Source organism: Mobula birostris, chromosome 28, assembly GCF_030028105.1.
Source record: "Mobula birostris isolate sMobBir1 chromosome 28, sMobBir1.hap1, whole genome shotgun sequence".
Taxonomy (NCBI): domain Eukaryota; kingdom Metazoa; phylum Chordata; class Chondrichthyes; order Myliobatiformes; family Myliobatidae; genus Mobula; species Mobula birostris.
Genome location: NC_092397.1, coordinates 3,666,908 through 3,685,611, shown reverse-complemented (window position 1 = coordinate 3,685,611; position 18,704 = coordinate 3,666,908). Strand labels below are relative to the sequence as shown.

General features: G+C 48.9%; 1 protein-coding gene across 5 annotated transcripts in view; it reads right to left on the bottom strand.

The window, feature by feature from the left end:
- Positions 1-18,704, bottom strand: part of mark2b (MAP/microtubule affinity-regulating kinase 2b) — a 180,669-nt gene that overhangs the window by 130,960 nt on the left and 31,005 nt on the right. Inside the window, exon 1 of one of the 5 annotated variants that reach the window (XM_072246004.1) lies at positions 15,991-16,152. The exons of the other annotated variants lie outside the window; for them this stretch is intronic. The gene's annotated coding sequence lies outside the window, so the exon portion shown is untranslated. Of the gene's footprint in view, positions 1-15,990; positions 16,153-18,704 lie in introns of those variants that run through there. 5 annotated transcript variants of the gene reach the window in all.

Here is an 18,704-nt window from a genome sequence, read left to right as displayed (position 1 = left end):
GTGCATGTCTGTGAAGAGTAAGAATTTCAGGTTGTATGCTGTATACATTCTCTGATACCAACAAACCATTTGACTTAGAGGTAATTTCTCAGAGAGTTTCATCTGCCAGCTTGGGGAAGATGGGACTCCCCCCAACATCCAGGCCACACTCTGCTCTCAGATCTGCCCTCAGGCAGGACGTACAGCTCCACGTTGAGCAACAGCTTCTTCCCCACTGCCATTGACTTCAAACAGAATTCAGAGTGCTGTGCAAGCTTAGCACTGTTCTGTTGCTTGGTAGGTGTATTTATTACTGCCTTGTTTGCCATTTACTCTCTGAGCTCCAGGGAGACAAGGAAATCCATCGCACCCCAGTGTAAATGACAAAATCTTATTGACAGGAACAGGACTTTAGACGGGGACAAGAGAGGATTAACGACACATGGCACAGTAGTGTACCGGTTAGTGCAACGCGATTAAAGTGCCAGCGACTACCGAGCAGGTTCAATTCCCGCCACTGGGTTTGTACATTCTCCCCATGACCGCGTGCGTGGGTTTCCGCTAGCTGCTCCGGTTTCCTTCCACGTCCCGGGTTAGGGTCAGCGAGCTGTGGGTCACGCCACGCTTGCGACGGGAAAACGCGACGACACCTGCGGGCTGCCCACCAGCACAAAATAAAAGTGATTCAAAGGGTTCAGAGAGTGTATACAGTATACAACCTGAAATTGTTACTCTTCACAGACACCCATGAAACAAGAGGCTCCCATAGAATGAATAGTAATATCAGAACCCCAAAGATCCCATTCCTTCCACACACAAGCATCGACCCTCCCCCTTCCCCACTTGCACCAGAAGCAAAGCACCCCCCCAAAGAGACCGTGATCTAGAGTACATCATAACCTAGCACTTCAGTATCTATCCTTGCTTATTTGACACAAACGACACTTTTCACAGTACGTTTCAATGCAATGCAGTCATAGTCCATTCTCACATACGGATGAGAGACGTGGACACTCACCAAGACCATGCGAAAGTCTCTGGATGGTTGCTATACACGAATGCTCCAGATGGCTGAGATATACCCCAGGATGCACTGGGACACAACCCAGGGTCATCGGGTGTTTCGGGTCTTTCAACATCAGACACCCTTGCCCAGGCGACCCAGCCAGGGTTGATCAGGCCCCAGCTTGTGTCTGGTCCACAGATCATCTCTCTTGATCCATAGCCACCAGGAGTCTCGCTCAGCAGCCTCTGTGACGGTTCTGATGGCTCTTTTCGTTGCAGCCCTGTAATACCAGGTTCTGCACAGCGAGCAGCCAGCAAAAACCTCTACACCCCACCTCTATATAGCTTGTCTTTTAAATCTTTTAACGAAATGGGAGGACTCTTTCCTTATTGTGATTTCACTGCATTCCCCAATACAATAAGCCTAACACCACCTCAGACTGTACTCCTTTCAGCATGCAACAATGTCACAGCTACATAGGACCCTGGTCAGACCCCACTTGGAGTACTGTGCTCAGTTCTGGTCACCTCACTACAGGAAGGATGTGGAAACCATAGAAAGGGTGCAGAGGAGATTTACAAGGATGTTGCCTGGATTGGGGAGCATGCCTTATGAGAATAGGTTGAGTGAACTCGGCCTTTTCTCCTTGGAGCGACGGAGGATGAGAGGTGACCTGATAGAGGTGTATAAGACGATGAGAGGCATTGATTGTGTGGATAGTCAGAAGCTTCTTACCCAGGGCTAAAATGGCTAACACGAGGGGGGCAGTTTTCAGGTGCTTGGAAGTAGATAGAGGAGACGTCAGGGGTAAGTTTTTTTATGCAGAGTGTGGTGAGTGCGTGGAATAGGCTGCCGGTGACGGTGGTGGAGGCAGATACAATAGGGTCTTTTAAGAGACTCCTGGATAGTTACATAGAGCTAAATTTCATCGGGAGCTTGAGGAGATTTTCTATGTCGCCAAAGACAGAGCTCTGCAGAGCATTCCAAGTGGTAGCATCACTGACTGGTGTGGGGGGTTGCTACTGCACAGGATTGAAAGACACTGCAGAGAGTCGGAAACTAGCCCCCATAGTCTCCAGGACATCTTCAAGGAGCAATGCCTCCGAGGCAGCGTCCATCATTACGGACCCCCATCACCCAGGACGTGCCCTCTTCTCATTGCTACCATCAGGGAGGAGGTACCGGAGCCTGAAGACACACACTCAACAATTCAGGAACCGATTTTTTCTCTCCACCATCCGATTTTAGAATGGACACGACCTCACTACTTTTTAATTTCTATTTTTGCACTATTTAACATTATACACACACGTACTTAGTGTAATTCACATTTTTTTTCTATTATGTACTGTTGCCATAAAGACAACAAATGTGATGACAACACACACTCAATGCTGGAGGACCTGAGCAGGTCAGGCAGCATCTACGGAAATGAATAGATAGTTGACATTTCGGGCCGAGACCCTGCATCGGGACTGAGACGGAAGGGGGAAAGATGCCAGAATAAAAAGCTAGGGGGATGGGAAGAGGGCTCGCTGGAAGGTGATGGGTGGAGCCGGGTGGGTGGGAAAGGTCAAGAGCTGGAAAGGAAGGAATCTGATGGGAGAGGAGAGTGAACCGTAAGAGAAAGGGAGGTCGGGGGTGGGGGTGGGGAAGACCCCGGGGGAAGTTATAGTCAGGTGAGAAGCAGAAAAAGGTCAGTGGGGAATTTTCACGACATTTGCCGATGATTTTAAACCTGTTCCTGATTCCGGTGTCTGTTTTGTCACAAACCATTACTTTAGGTTTGTTAACTTAACGTCTGTCATGTGCTGTGCTGCTGCGTCAGAGGGCGAACTGTTCATGGCATTCATACCTTGTGTCTGCCTGCCCTTGACAAACTAGAACAGGCAGAGTGCATCACACTACAATCAGGCCAGCACGCCGACCGTGCCTAACAAAAACAACTGGAAAGTAGAGTACAGTAAATACCAGGTCTAAAATAAAAACAGATAACGCTGACAGCGATAAAAACGAGAGATGATGGAAATCCAGAGCAACACACACACACACAAAATGCTGGATGAACTCAGCAGGCCAGGCAGCATCTATGCAACAGAGTAAAGAGTCGACATTTTGGGCCAAGACCTTTCATCGGGACTTTGAATTCCCATTAGCATCAATTCCCTGAGCTTCCTAAGTACATCCACTGATGTTTAGTTATTTATTGGCATACAGTGCAGAATGGGCATTTCAAGCCACACCACCCAGCAATCCCTGATTTAACCCAAATCTAATCATGGGACAATTCACAATGAAGAATTTCCCTGCCAACCGACTGTGGGAGGAAACCCACACGGTCACCGGCCAGAACAAACAAACTCCTTATTGGCAGCGACGGGAATTGAACCCGGGTCGCTGGTACTATAAAGCATTGCGCTAGCCACTAAGCTACTGCGCCGACCCAGATGAGCGAGGACTGGAGAGGGAGGGGCCCGAGGAGGCTCACAAGAATAATTCCAGGAATGAAGATGTTCACATGTGAGGTGCATTTGATAACTCTGGGCCTGTACTCACTGGAGTTTAGAAAAACGCCCAGGGGGTGGAGCTTTTGAAGCCTATGGAATATTAAAAACCCTAGATACAGTGGACTTGGTGAGGACATTTTCTATAGTAGGGCAGTCCAGGACCAGATGGCAAAGCCTCAGAACTCAAGGAGGTCCCTTTAGAACAGAGATGAGGAGGAATTTCATTAGCCAGAGGGTAGTGAATCTATGTGGAGGCCAGGTGACTGGGTATACTTAAGACAGAGATTGATAGGTTCTTGATTAGTCAGGGTGTCAAAGATTACAGGGAGAAGGCAGGAGATTAGGGTTGAAAGGGAAAATAAATCAGCCATGATGGAATGGCAGAGCCAAATGGCCTAATTCTGCTCCCATGTCTCATGGTTTTATGTTTCAGACCTCATGCCCCCCCTCTAGGGTAGGAATTTCTGGAGACACTCCTATGTACCCCAGATTTAAATGATCACCCCCACTTGTAAGGGGAGAGATGGGAGGGGCAGGAAGTGTTGAGAAAGCAGGGAGCCTGAAGGAGGAGAATGGGCAAAAGTGGCAGATGGAACACAGGGAGGTATACGGCCAGGCACTTAGGGTCTTTATTCTCCCAAAGACAAGACAACACAACACAGGCCCTTTTGGCCCATCAAGTCTGCTCCGCTATTCCATCATGGCAGATTTACTAACCCTCTCGACCCCATCACCACCCTTACGGAAAGACGTACAAAACGTGCAAGGGAAATGCATCGTTTTGCATCAAAGACCACAGTGCAAGGATCGCACTTGGGACGTCCCGCAAGGGCTACCAAGCTTCTGGTGCCAGTGCATCTCACCCACTCCTTCGGAACGTGGGAGTCACCGCAGCACCCAGAGGAAGCCTACCTGGGCACAGGGAGAATACACAAACTCCCCACAGAAGGCATGGACGTTTCAGGCCCAGGCCGACACCCTTCATCAGGACTGGCTCAGGGAATACTCCAGGATCTGTGCCTGCTGAGCAATCCCAGCAAGCTCGGGGGGTTTTTTTTAATATATTGCCAGTCGGAAAGTTACAAGGTGAACCAGGTACAGTACTGTGAGTCACATATATAGAGCTAGGGCGCCTGAGGGTTTTGCGCAGGGCCAGAGCGGAGAGCGAGTTTGTAAATCTGGCGGGAGCAAAGGACCTCGGGAATGGCGAGGGTGGGGCGCTGGCGGGAGGAGTGTGGGACAGGTGGCAGAGAAGTGCCGGGGTGGTGGTGGGGCAGACACTCCCAGCCCTGAAACACCAGGCAAGGTCATTTGATTCCAAGCAATTGTTTTATTGATCATTACAGACTGTCTCTCTGGTGGTTCCCACTCCCTCCCCTCTCCCCAACCATGATTCCCTTCTCCCTGCCCTCTTCCACAACTGAGACCCGTATCAGGATCAGGTTTAGCATCACTCACATATGACATGAACGTTGTGTTTTTTTAAGGCAGCAGCGCTGTGCAAGACACAAAATCACTATAGTACAGTGCAAACCTCTCAGCACCCTAGATATGACTTTTGTACAGTACTGTATACAAACTGCAGGCAAACTTGGACAACATTGAGGATCTGATAGCATGATGCCACACTACAGACGAGATTACCAGGAGAACCAGGAACAGAAGCCCAAGGGACAACAGAAGCCAGAACGACAACAGATGCCTTGACACATTCGTAAATCTTCAATCAAGTAACGTGGGCATCCGAACTAGAACACAGCCACCACTTCCTGTGCTCCTGACTGTTTGCGCCGTGCCGTGAGCTCGGGAGGCCCAGAAGTAAACAGAACCGCTGCTCCTTCCCCGCAAAAGCCAGGATGACGAAAGCTGAGGCAGCTGCCTTGGCCAAACTGTGAACCTGTCAGTAACTCGGCCGAGGAGACAGGAGTCCGATCTGTCAAGTGGGACTACCGGGAAAGGTGGCCTTGATATTCAATTTGGCTAATAGAATGGTTTATTGTGCCGACCTGTTAACCTACTCCAAGGTCAATCTAACACTTCCCTTCTGCATAACCCCCAATTTTTCTATCATCCAAGTGCCTAAGAGTCTCTTATGCCCCCTTGTATTAGCCATTTTCACCCTGGGAAAAAGTCTCTGGTCACCCACTATCTATGCCTCTTATCATCATGTACACCTATCAAGTCACCTCTCACCCTCCATCACTCCAAACAGTAAAGCCACCACCCTCTGTAAAAAAAAACAACTACCTCTCACTCCCCTCCCCCCCCCAATACTTTCCTCCAATCACCTTAAAATTGTAACGTTTGCGCCCTGGGAAAATGTCTCTGGCTATCCACTTGATCTATTCCTCTTACCATCTACAAAGTAAAAAAGGTTAAATTATCAAAGTACATACGTGACACCTGAGATTCATTTTCCTGTGGGCATATTCAATAAATCTATAATAGAATCAATGAAAGACCACACTAACTTAGGCATTGAACCAGTGTGCAAACACAAAAACAAACAATTTATGATAAATAAGTAGAAGACATGAGATGAAGAGTTCTTGAAAGTGAGTCCATAGCTTGTGGGAACATTTCAGTGATAGGGCAAATGAAATTAACCCCCTTCGGTCACCTCTTGCTTCTCTCCAAGGAGAAAAGCCCAAGCTCGCTCCGCCTGTCCGAATCCAGGCAGCATCCTGGTAACTTTCCTCTGCGCCCTCTCTAAAGCTTCCTGATCCTTCCTATCTTTACCAGTGAAATGCATCCTTTGCCTCGATGACCAACACAGAGGATGTGCTGGGGACGGCCCGCAATTGTCAACACACTTCTGGCACCTACGTCACACAACAACGCACTAACCTTAACCCGTACGTCTTGGCGATGTGGGAGGAAACCCAGATGGTCACAGGGAGAAGGTTCCTCCAGCACCAGGAGGAAACCCAGATCGTCACAGGGAGAAGGTTCTACTCAGACAGCGACAGGAATCAGACCCCAATCGCTGGCGCTGTAAACGTGACACTGCTGTGCCATCCAAGACGTCTACGCTGTTACAGCATATTCTGGACGAGGGGTGTACAGCACAATATCAACTTCAGCAACCAATCTTAGACCTAAACACCGACGGTAGATTAAATTTAAAATGCAGCTCTGGACAACAGAGCTGTGAATGGCAATTAATTGAAAAACCTGATATGCGGATTAGCATTCATTTTGGGCATCTGGAGTATGCGTGAATGTTGTATGTAATTCAAAGGAAGCATTGTAAATATAGAATTGTTCTTTGATCTTTACCAGATAAAATGGAATCTAATACTGGGTTGAACAGGACTGTTCCTCCAAAAGGGTCCCAATATGATGCCTGAAGTGGAAAATACAAAGGAGATGTGCGGGGCAAGATTTTTTTTAAGCGGAGTTGTGGATGCCTGATATGCACTGCCAGGGGTGGTGCTGGAAGTAGATATGATTGAGACATGTAAGACGCTTTTAGGCACATGAATGTGCAGAGAACTGAGGGATAGGGACCCACAGGCAGGCAGAATGGATTCACTCAATCGGGAATTGTTAGGCTAATTGGTTTGGAGCTACGATGTTGTGCCCAGAACAGAGACTTGGATGGTACAGGGCCAGGAATGGCTACTTCAAGTGCCAGGCTTTAGATATTTCAGAAAGGACAGGGAGGGAGGCAAAAGAGGTGCGGGTGTGGCTGTTGATCAGAGATAGTGTCACGGCTGGCAGAAAAGGAGGAAGTCATGGAGGAATTGTCTACGGAGTCTCTGTGGGTGGAAGTTAGGAATAGGACAGGGCCAATAACTCTACTGGGTGTTTTTTTGTATATACAGACCACCCAATAGTAACAGGGACATCAAGGAGCAGAAAGGGAGACAGATTCTGGAAGGGTGTAATAATAAAAGGGTTGTTGTGGTGGGAGATTTTAATTTCCCAAATATTGATCGGCATCTCCCTAGAGTGAGAGGTGTGGAATTTGTTAGGTGTGTTCAGGAAGGTTTCCTGACACAGTATGTAGATAAGCCTACAAGAGGAGAGGCTGTACTTGATCTGGTATTGGGAAATGAACCTGGTCAGGTGCCAGGTCTCTCAGTGGGAGAGCATTTTGGAGATAGTGATCACAATTCTATCTTCTTTACCATAGCATTGGAGAGGGATAGGAACAGACAATTTAGGAAAGCATTCAATTAGACTAAGGGGTAATATGGGGCTATTAGGCAGGAACTTGGAGGCATAAATTGGGAATAAATTGGTTCTCAGGGAAACACAGAAGAAATGTGGCAAATGTTCAGGGGGTATTTGCGTGGGTTCTGCATAGGTACATTCCAATGAGACAGGGGAAGGATGGTAGGGTACAGGAACCGTGGTGTACAAAGGCTGTAATAAATCTAGTCAAGAAAAGAAGAGCTTACGAAAGGTTCAAAAAGCTAGGTAATGATAGAGATCTAGAAGATTAAGGCTAGCAGGAAGGAGTTTAAGAATAAAATTAGGAGAGCCAGAAGGAGCCATGAGAAGGCCTTGGCAGACAGGATTAAGGAAAACTCTAAGGCATTCTACAGGTATGTGAAGAGCAAGAGGATAACACGTGAGAGAATAGGACCAATCAAGTGTGACAGTGGAAAAGTGCGTATGGAACCGGAGGAGACAGAGGAGGTACTTAATGAATACTTTACTTCAGTATTCACTACGGAAAAGGATCTTGGCGATTGTAGGGATGACTTGCAGTGGACTGAAAAGCTTGAGCATGTGGATATTAAGGAAGAGGATGTGCTGGAGCTTTTGGAAAGCATCGAGTCGGATAAGTCACCAGGACCGGACGGGATGTACCCCAGGCTACTGTGGAAAGCGAGGGAGGAGATTGCTGAGCCTCTGGCATCATCAATGAGGACAGGAGAGGTTCTGGAGGATTGGAGGATTACGGATGTTTTTCCCTTATTCAGGAAAGGGCGTAGGGATAGCCCAGGAAATTATAGACCAGTGAGTCTTACTTCAGTGGTTGGTAAGTTGATGGAGAAGATCCTGAGAGGCAGGATTTATGAACACTTGGAGAGGCATAATATGATTAGGAATAGTCAGCATGGCTTTGTCAAAGGCAGGTTGTGCCTTATGAGCCTGATTGAATTTTTTGAGGATGTGACTAAACACATTGATGAAGGTAGAGCAGTAGATGTAGTGTGTATGGATTTCAGCAAGGCATTTGATAAGGTAGCCCATGCAAGGCTTATTGAGAAAGTAAGGAGGCATGGGATCCAAGGGGACATTGCTTTGTGGATCCAGAACTGGCTTGCCCACAGAAGGCAAAGAGTGGTTCTAGACAGATCGTATTCTGCATGGAGGTCGGTGACCAGTGGTGTGCCTCAGGGATCTGTTCTGGGACCCTTACTCTTCGTGATTTTTATAAATGACCTGGATGAGAAAGTGGAGGGATGGGTTAGTAAATTTGCTGATGACACAGAAGTTGGGGGTGTTGTGGATAGTGTGGAGGGCTGTCAGAGGTTACAGCGGGACCTTGATAGGATGCAAAACTAGGCTGAGAAGTGGCAGATGGAGTTCAACCCAGATAAGTGTGAGGTGGATCATTTTGGTAGGTCAAATGTGATGGCAGAATATAGTATTAATGGTAAGACTCTTAGCAGTGTGGAGGATCAGAGGGATCTTGGGGTCCGAGTCCATAGGATGCTCAAAGCAGCTGCGCAGGTTGACTCTGTGGTTAGGAAGGCATACAGTGTATTGGCCTTCATCAACCATGGGATTGAGTTTAAGAACCAAGAGGTAATGTTGCAGCTATATAGGACCCTGGTCAGACCCCACTTGGCGTACTGTGCTCAGTTCTGGTCGCCTCACTACAGGAAGGATGTGGAAACCATAGAAAGGATGCAGAGGAGATTTACAAGGATGTTGCCTGGATTGGGGAGCATGCCTTATGAGAATAGGTTGAGTGAACTCGGCCTTTTCTCCTTGGAGCGACGGAGGATGAGAGGTGACCTGATAGAGGTGTATAAGATGATGAGAGACATTGATCGTGTGGATAGTCAGAGGCTTTTTCCCAGGGCTGAAATGGCTAGCACGAGAGGGCACAGTTTTAAGGTGCTTGGAAGTAGGTACAGAGGAGATGTCAGGAGTATTTTTTTTAAAAACACAGAGTGGTGAGTGCGTGGAATGGGCTGCCAGCGACGGTGGTGGAGGCGGAAACGATACAGTCTTTTAAGAGACTCCTGGATAGGTACATGGAGCTTAGAAAAATAGAGGGCTACGGGTAAGCCTAGGTAGTTCTAAGGTAGGGACGTGTTCGGAACAGCTTTGTGAGCCGAAGGGCCTGTATTGTGCTGTGGGTTTTCTATGTTTCTTTAACATTGTGGGCTGAAGGGCCTGTTTCTGTGCTGTACTTTTCTATGACAATGATATGTGGAATCAGGTCCTGTCAGGCTCTGGTTGAGAAGCCAGGCCTGCGTCCACAACACGGTCCAAGTGGAGGGTTTAGAGGGGCAAGCTCGGGGGCTTAGCGAGGAAAGTGCCTGGACATCGCCTCCCAGCAGCTGAAGGTTCAGACACCAAATGGCGCAGCGATGGAAATCAGAAATGCCCGAGAGACCAGTGAGGGAATGCAGATGCCGCGGCAGGTGGTCGGGTTGTACAAGGCTACTGAGATCGAGGCATTTTACCTCCGCACTGACGACAACTTCCAATGCTTATAGGTGGAGCAGAACTGTCTTAAAATGTCGGGTGCTACGACATACATCTAGTGACTAATATGCACAATTACCAAATCAAATAATGAACTCTCATCAGAGTCAGCCTGTTTACCTATCAGCAGATTTTGTGACCTTCTGAAGAACTGTGCAGAATTTTAGTTGGAATATTTCTTTAGCTGATGATGATGCATGTCAACAGCAAGGTCAATATTTCCCGCTCAACCTGACTGGCTTTGAGAAAGTGGAACTGAGGAACCACCTCAAACTGCGGTATTGAGTGTTCACACGGTGTGGGGTTTTAAAGGGGAATGTCCGGGAGTTCAAGTCCCTTTGATCGATGATGAAATGTTTCGCAGCGGAGAGAGATGCAGGAGTCTGAACGCTGGAAACAGGAGCAGCACTCAAGTCAGCGGGTCTCGCAGCATCAATGGGAGGGGAAGAACTGTCAGCATTTTGTGCTAAAACCCTGCATCAACCAGGTCTCACGATGGTGAGCCTTCGACGGGTAGCCCGCAGACAGCGGTACATCCATCCCCTCGTTCTCCTTGGCAAGGGGGCGCAGGGGTTCCCAGCAGTCTGGAAGGGGCGCTGAAACAGCCTTAGTAAGCTTGTGTAGTACATTTCATCGATGAGTACATACTGCAGCTGGCAACTCAATCAATTTTTAAAGCAACACTCCGGGCAATCCTCACTGCACACGGAGCTGCCGCAAAAACACTGCCCAGCATTCTTTGTTGCAACACATAACAATGCAAGAATATTGAGTACTGTACTCTGAAGACAGACAAGTCCACTTGCACCTGTTGATTCCTCGAGCAGAAAGCAGATCCACGTTGGCATTCTGTGTTTACAGATAATAAAACAAGAGCAGAATTAGGCCATTCAGCCCATCGAGTCTGCTCCACCATTCCATCATGGCTGATTTGGGAATTGTCTCTCTAACCCCATTCTCCTGACTTCTCCCATAACCGCTGATGCCCTGACTAATCAAGAACCTATCAATCTCCGCTTTAAGTTTAGCCAGTAACCTGGCCTCCACAGCCGTCTGTGGCAATGAAATCCACAGATTCACCACCCTATGGCTAAAGAAACCTCTGCTGTATAGGGACATCCCTCTATTCTGAGGCTGTCCACTTTAGTAAGAGACTCCACCTCTATAGGAAATATCTTCTCCACATCTACTATCTATGCCTTTCAATTCTCGGTAGGTTTCAATGCGAGTCCCCCACCACAAACCAATTCTTCTACACTCCAGCAAGTACAGGCCCAGAGCCATCAAACACTCCTCATACGTTAACCCCTTGTGCTTGATAGACTTAAAGGAACAGGCTCCATGTTCCCTGCCTGTCAACACAAAATTTCACTAATTCCACCAAGAACTGGATGGTGTGGGGTGGGGGCGGGGGGGGGGGGGGCAAAGCTGCTCACAATAATCCTTAAAGATTTGACCAAATCCATTCTTTACAATAGAAGGACATCCCTTCAGAACACAGATGAGGAGGAATTTCTTTAGCCAGAGGGTGGTGGATCTGTGGAATTCATTGCCACAGGCGGCTGTGGAGGCCAGGTCATTGGGTATATTTAAAGAGGAGGTTGATAGGTTCTTGATCAGCAAAAGCAGCAAAGAAAGCTGGCCATCCACTCAGTTGAATGAAAATGCTGAATCCCTTTTCTGCCCATTATACAGAGAGTACACACAGGCCCCAGCACACTTTAAGAGATTCTTTCAAAGTGTCCCAGTTTTTGTCACACACATGCAGAAACAGGCCCTTCAGACCAACAGGTCCATACTGACCCAAGCCAGTCCTGTTTGGCATCGTTCGGCCCACATCAGGGATTCCCAGCCTCCTTTACGTCATGGAGCAATACCATTAAGCAAGGGATGCAGGTTGGGAACCCCTGCTCTAAACTGTTCCTATCCACGTACCAGTCTAAGTGCCTTTTGTTGTCGCTGCGTTTCACGTCTGGGCGGCACGTTTTGCCGTTTCCTTACCATTTGACTGTTTTCTTCTAAACTGAGGCCGAGTTGCCAGCCAGCACGGATGGAAAGCGCGCGAGGGGCTGGCTGGACTCCAGCCCGGGGCCACTTGCCTCGGAGTCCGGTGCCGATACCACTACGCCGCCGGCTGGTACCGTGCCTTTTAGATGCCACCTGCTCTGGCAGCTCGTCCCACACACACACCACCCTCTGGGTGAGGCTGCCCTTTCAGTCCCTGTGTAATCGCTCCCCTCTCACCTTAAACCTAGTTCTTGATTCCAGAAGACTGTATGACCTGTACACCTAATCTAAGATCACCCCTTAGTCTCTTACACGCCATCCCAGCTTGCCCAAGATCTCCTTATCCTCAGAAATCTCCTCTGCACCCTTTCCAGCTAAACGGCATCTTCCCTACAACTCTATCTATACACGTGCACTCAGGGTGGAGATTACCCCAGCTGGCTGCATCACAGCCTGGTACGGAAACACCAATGCCCAGGAATGGAAAAGGCCACAGAAAGTGGTGAGTACAGCCCAGTCTATTGCAGGAAAAGCCCTCCTCACCATCGAGTACATCTACAAGGAGAGCTGTCAGAAGAATGCAGCAGCTATCGCAACGCTCCTACACTGTGCACCCACAAGATGCATCAGACACAGCAGAAATTACCACAGATAAGTTAATATAATATTACTCAAAGTGCGTGTTGAGCACAGCACAGATAAACAGTAAACAGCTTGCTGTCCTGGTTACAAGACCTCGGTGGTGGCAGGGTATTCATTAGTCTCACAGCCTAAGGCAGTCCGAGTCCTGATGCTCCTGTACCCCCTTACTGACGGTAGAGGGATTGTTTATATCCCACAGAGTGTGCGGTCAAAAACTCCGTCCTCCAGCGCATCACGAGAACAACCCGCCGGGTCTGTGCCGAGGCTGATCAGTAAACAGCTCGCTGTCCCCGTGACGGGACCTCGGTGGTGGCAGAGGGAGGACGCTGTTACCCAGTGTGACAGTCCCAGTCCTGGTGCTCCCGTACCTCCTTCCTGACGGTAGTGGGTCAGAGAGATTGTGGTCGGGATCCTCAACAATGCTTCGGACCTTTGTGTGCAACTCTCCCGGTAAATGTCACAAATCAGGGGAGGGAGACTTTTGGTGGTACAAGCAGGACAAGGGGAGGAGTGCTGAGTGAACCCCAAATCATTTGGCAGAATGTGTCTCAGTTTATGAATTGATTTATAGGCAGACTTTTGACAAGTGCTTGATTCGGTAAGATACAGATTTACAGATGCCATGAAAGGCTGGTAGAGTTGTGGGTGGTATCGAAGCTTGTCTTAGGTTACAATGGGACTGTGACAGGATGCAGACCTGTACTGAGAAGTGGCAGATGGAGTTCAAACTGGAAAAGTCTGAAGTGATCCCATCATAGCTGATTGACTATCCCTCTCAAATCTATTCTCCTGCCTTCTCCCCATAACCTTTCAAACCCTGATTAATCAGGAACCTATCAACCTCCACTTTAAATATATCTAATGACTTCATTTCCACAGTTGTCTGTGGCAACGAATACCACAGATTCACCACCCTCTGGCTAAAGAAATTTTTTCCTCATCTGTTCCAAATGGATGTCTCTCTTCTCCGAGTCTGTTCCCTTTGGTCCTAGACTCCCCCACTATAGGAAACATCCTCTCCAAGTCCTTTCAATATTCATTAGATTTCAATGAAATCTCCCCTCATTCTTCTGAACTCCAGCAAGTAGAAGCCTAGAGCCATCAAACGTTAACCCTGTTACAAGACTCCTGACTGCTCCGCTAGTCCTGACAATCAATCTATATCCTGATGACCTGGCACCTGATTCCCCAACTGCACTGGGCTCTATTTTGCAGGTCGTAATTGTTTCAGTGTACCGTGGAGAGCATTCTGACTGGCTGCACGGACGGGCCGCAGCACAGGCTCAGAAAAAGCCGCAAGGAATTGCGGAACCAGCCAGCTCCATCACCGCAGCAATGCCCCCCACCACCAACAATATCTTCAAACAGCGGTGCCTCATGAAAGCGGCATCCGCCCTGAAGGACCCTCACTGCCCAGGGCATGCCACCCAGGAGGAGAAACAGGACACGTGCCCAGTGGAACAGGAACAGCTTCTTCCCCACCTGCCGTCATCAGGTTTCTGAATGGTCCATCTGTCCCATGAACACTACCTGGCAGAGGGGAAAAACCTGTTCCTAAAACGTTGAGTGCGTGTCTTCAGGCTCCTGTACCTGCTCCTTGATGGCAGCAAAGAGTAAAGGTATGTCCTTGGAGATGGAGGTCCTTAATAATGGATGCCATCTTTTTGAAGGCGCTGGGGAGGCCTAGTGCCTATGATGGAGTCGGCCGATTTTACAATTGGAAAACAGGCTCTTCTTTCCTCTATGCTAATTGTCTACTAGCTCTGGCGAGTTAAGATCATAAGACCACAAGAGAATTGGACCATTCATCTTGTCGAGTCTGCTCCGCCCTTCCCTCATGGAAGATCTATTAACCCTCTCAGCCCCATTCTCCTGCCTTCTCCCCGTAACCTTTGACACCCTGACTAACCAAGAACCCGTCAACCTCCACTTTAAATATACCCTGTGACTTGGCCTCCACAGCCATCTGTGACAACGAATTCACAGATTCACCGTCCTCTGGCTAAAGAAATCCCTGTTCATCTCGGCTCTAAATGGATGTCCTTATATGCTGAGGATGTGTCCCCTGGACACTGCCAACTTCCCTCGAGCTACTCAGACCTCTCACTCTCTCCCCCGTGACTCTGCGTCTTGCCGACCTCCCTGGCACAGCGATGGCTTGCAGGACTGAGCAGCGTGCTGCCGGGAGCTCAGTCCGAGATCTGACACAAGCCCCTGGAAGCATCAGCACAGAGGCAGATCACTGTCAGTACTCACAGGAGCAGCTGAACCTGAACTTGGAGAGGGTTAGTAGGGGGAGTGGGAGTGTAGGGGGAAAGGTGTAAAAATGCATGGCACGGTTAGAGTAACACTAACCGTGGGTTTCAGTTCCCGCCACTGTTTGTCCCTTCTCCCGTGGAACCCCGTGGGGTTCATCCCACAGTTCAAAGGCATGCAGGTTAGGGTAAGTAAGCTGTGGCCACGTCCCTTGGCGCCAGAGATGTGGCAACACCTGCGGGCTGACCCAGCACATCCTCGGCCTGCGCTGGTCGTTGACGCAAAAACAGCACATTCCACTGTATATTTCGAGGTGTGCGCGGACAAATGAAGGCAAAATGAATCTTCTTCTTCCAAGAGGACCACAATCTTGTGGTAGGGTTTGGAGGCTCGCGTGCCTCAGTGACCCAGAGAGCTGTGCTGGCTGGAGTCAGGGCTTTACGCTTTGGCTCTTGGTAGGGTCACCCATGCCAAGCAGGTCAAAGGGAAGAGGTCAGACTAAGAGTGGCCCACCAGTCCTCCAGGTTGAGGGATAACAACCCTGACCTGTCAAACAAAATTGTTACGGAAATAGCAATGAGGAATCCTTCTACATCTGAGTGCGACGGTATTCCTGAGTCTCCACCCGGGACTTGCGTGACTGACAGTAGTGAAAACGACAGGAGCTACTGGCACGATGTGGGAGCCCTGAACACTGCCAGAGATGGAGGATGTTCACCGGTACCCCAAATGCCAGCAGCGTAACGGGCAGGAAGTTTAATATATTTTAATGCAGGAGTCTGACACAGGCAGTTTTTGTGAGAAGAATCATATCGGTTGCCTACACTGAAGTCCACCTGTCACCAGGGACAACACACACGCATGCACATATGCACACACACCCACACACACAGATTCCCAAGCTCGCAACCTTACCTACATTCGGGAAACCGGCAGGCAGGAGGAGACGGACAGGGTCCGGGACGGATTAGCAACCTGTAGCGTCCAAATCCACAGGCTCTGTCTCGCTCTGTTCCAGCAGCTTAAGTCATGCTGCTAGGAGGACCCCTCTACAGGCAGCCGGTTATCCAAACGTGGCAGAACGCCGCGCGATTCAGGTGTTCCAACTGCACTGGCTCACTGCACAATGTTAATTGCAATCTGGATAAAGCTGGCGAGCAGGCACCAAAACCCGGAACGGATTGCAGGAGCCACCGGAGGGATTCGCGTCTCCTCAGCTCCCCAACACACCCCGCTGTGCGCCATTGTCGGCTTTGAAACTCCTCAATCCCACCCTCCTCTAGTGCACAATAGCTGCTAATATTGGATCTCAGTTCACTGTCGGAAGATTATAAAGGGACGTGCAGGGGCTCCTTTCCCTCAACTAAGGTGTTTATATTCAGATTTACTTGTCATGAGAGTTAGTAACAGACATAATATACAATAGTAATCCAGATCCTATTTCTATATTAGTAATGGGGCACCGCGGTGGCTTTGCAGCAGTTTGCGCAACGCTATTACAGCTTGGAGCGGAGATCGGAGGTCAATTGTCCTGCAATTAGGTGGGGGTTGGCTGGACAGTAGATAGTGGCTAGCACAACACTCTACGTTACAGGCGACCCGGGTTCAATTCCCGCCACTGCCCTGTGAGGAGTCTGTACGTTCTCCCCGTGACCGCGAGGGTTTCCTCCGGGTGCTCCGGTTTCCTCCCACAGTCTGAAGACGTACCAGTTAATTGGTTATTGTAAATAGTCATGTGAGTACTAGGGTTAAACTGGGGACTGCTAGATGGCACGAGTTGAAGGGTTAATTCAGCGTTGTTTCTCAATAAATGGTGGGGGAGGTGTTGCTGGGTGGTTCTACACAATGAGTTATTTTTTAAAGCACTTAGTATACAGAGAGATGCAATGACCAGCATTGTGGCACTGACATAGCACGTCCAGCTGAGCCGCGAAACAAGCCCAACGCACGCTGACAGAAAAAGGCAGCCAACCCCAGGGCAGGCCAGTTCCAGACCTCCAACCTTCCTTGACCCTGGACTGCAGATAAGGGACCTGATATCTGGAACTCACATCAGGAGGATAGTTCCCTCTACCTCCCCCTACAGTCATAAATCTGGAATTCTTTCACCCCTTCCCGGTCAACGACCCCATGCCCACCTTGACCATCTTGGAATCCAGCTACATATGGATCAAGAGACAAACAAAGGGACAGAGGGACAGAGGGACAGCATAAAACACAGGAGCAGATTTAGGCCATTCAGCCCATTGAGTCTCTTCAGCGATTTATTATTCCTCTCAACACCATTCTCCTGCCTTCTCTCCATAACCTTACTGACCAAGGGCCACTTTAACATGTACTCTGCAGTCTTGGTGGAACGTAGCCTAGGGTGGTGGTGGTACAGGTAGATACATCAGGGACATTTAAGAGACTTTTAGGTAGCTACACGATAATGGAGGGCTCTGTGGGAGGGAAGGGTCAGATTGACCTTGGAGTAGATTACAAGGTCGGCTCAACATGGTGGGCCAGAGAGCCCATAGCGTTTAATGAGTTCAGGAGAAACATCTCCAATTTGCAAAAGTGGAACTTGTGCAAACGAAGTCTACAGCAGAGCCGTGTTTAAGGGAACTTGGAAAGCTGCCCAAGAGGGGAAGGACCAGGGGAAGAGAAACACTGGTGCTATAGGCTTCTGGTGCCACGTGCTTCTTTGCGGTCTGCTCTCTGCAGTTTCCCGTAGACAGTACTGCAGCTCGGCAAGGCCTGGCAGCAGGACAGGTGGTCCTAGGCTCATCCACTGTTGGAAACATCTCTCCATGTGCACTCTATCTGGGCTTTACAGTATCCCAGCAGGCCTCAATGAGATCCCTCTCCCCACCATCAGCACGCCGTCCCTCATCGTTCACAACGCTCCTGTGTAAGGAGAGACCCACAGAACAGGAACACACAAAGCCTTGCTGATTAAAGTCACCTCAGCGACTGCAGGCCGGGGGGTGGTGAAAGGCTCTTTTCCCAACCTTCAGGAGGTCTTGGGGCCATGAATGAAATAAGGAAAATCGGCCAGTAACCCTGCTCTTCTGCAACCCACCCAGGGCAGGACAGAACAGCACTTACTCAACCCCCTTTTGAAACCGACTACTGAACCAACTTCCACCAAACTTTTCAGCTCGCATAGCCCAATCAGCTGTGTCTCTTTGATCGTCTATTGACTGCTTATAAATCACGTTGGCTGGATGTCAGTTATCTATGTATAGCGTTTCCACAAATTCTACTGTATTTCTTCGTCCTGCAATAAAATGTCAAGGTACTATATGCTGACTTAGGAGCCTCATTAGGCCATTCAGCCCATCAAGTCTGCTCTACCTTTCCATCACGGCTGATTTATTAGCAATCACCTTGTCCCTATAACCTTCACACCCTGACCAATCAAGAACCTATGAATCTCTGCCTTAAATATACCAACGTCTCCTGAACCGTCCGGCAATGAATTCCACAGATTCACCACTTTCTGGCTAAATAAATTCCTCCTCGTCTATTCTAAATAGACAACCCTCTATTCTGAGGCTGTGCCCTCTGGTCCTGGACTCGCCCCACAATTGGAAACGTCCTCTCCACGTCTACTATCTAGGCCTTTCAGTATCTGATATATTGAC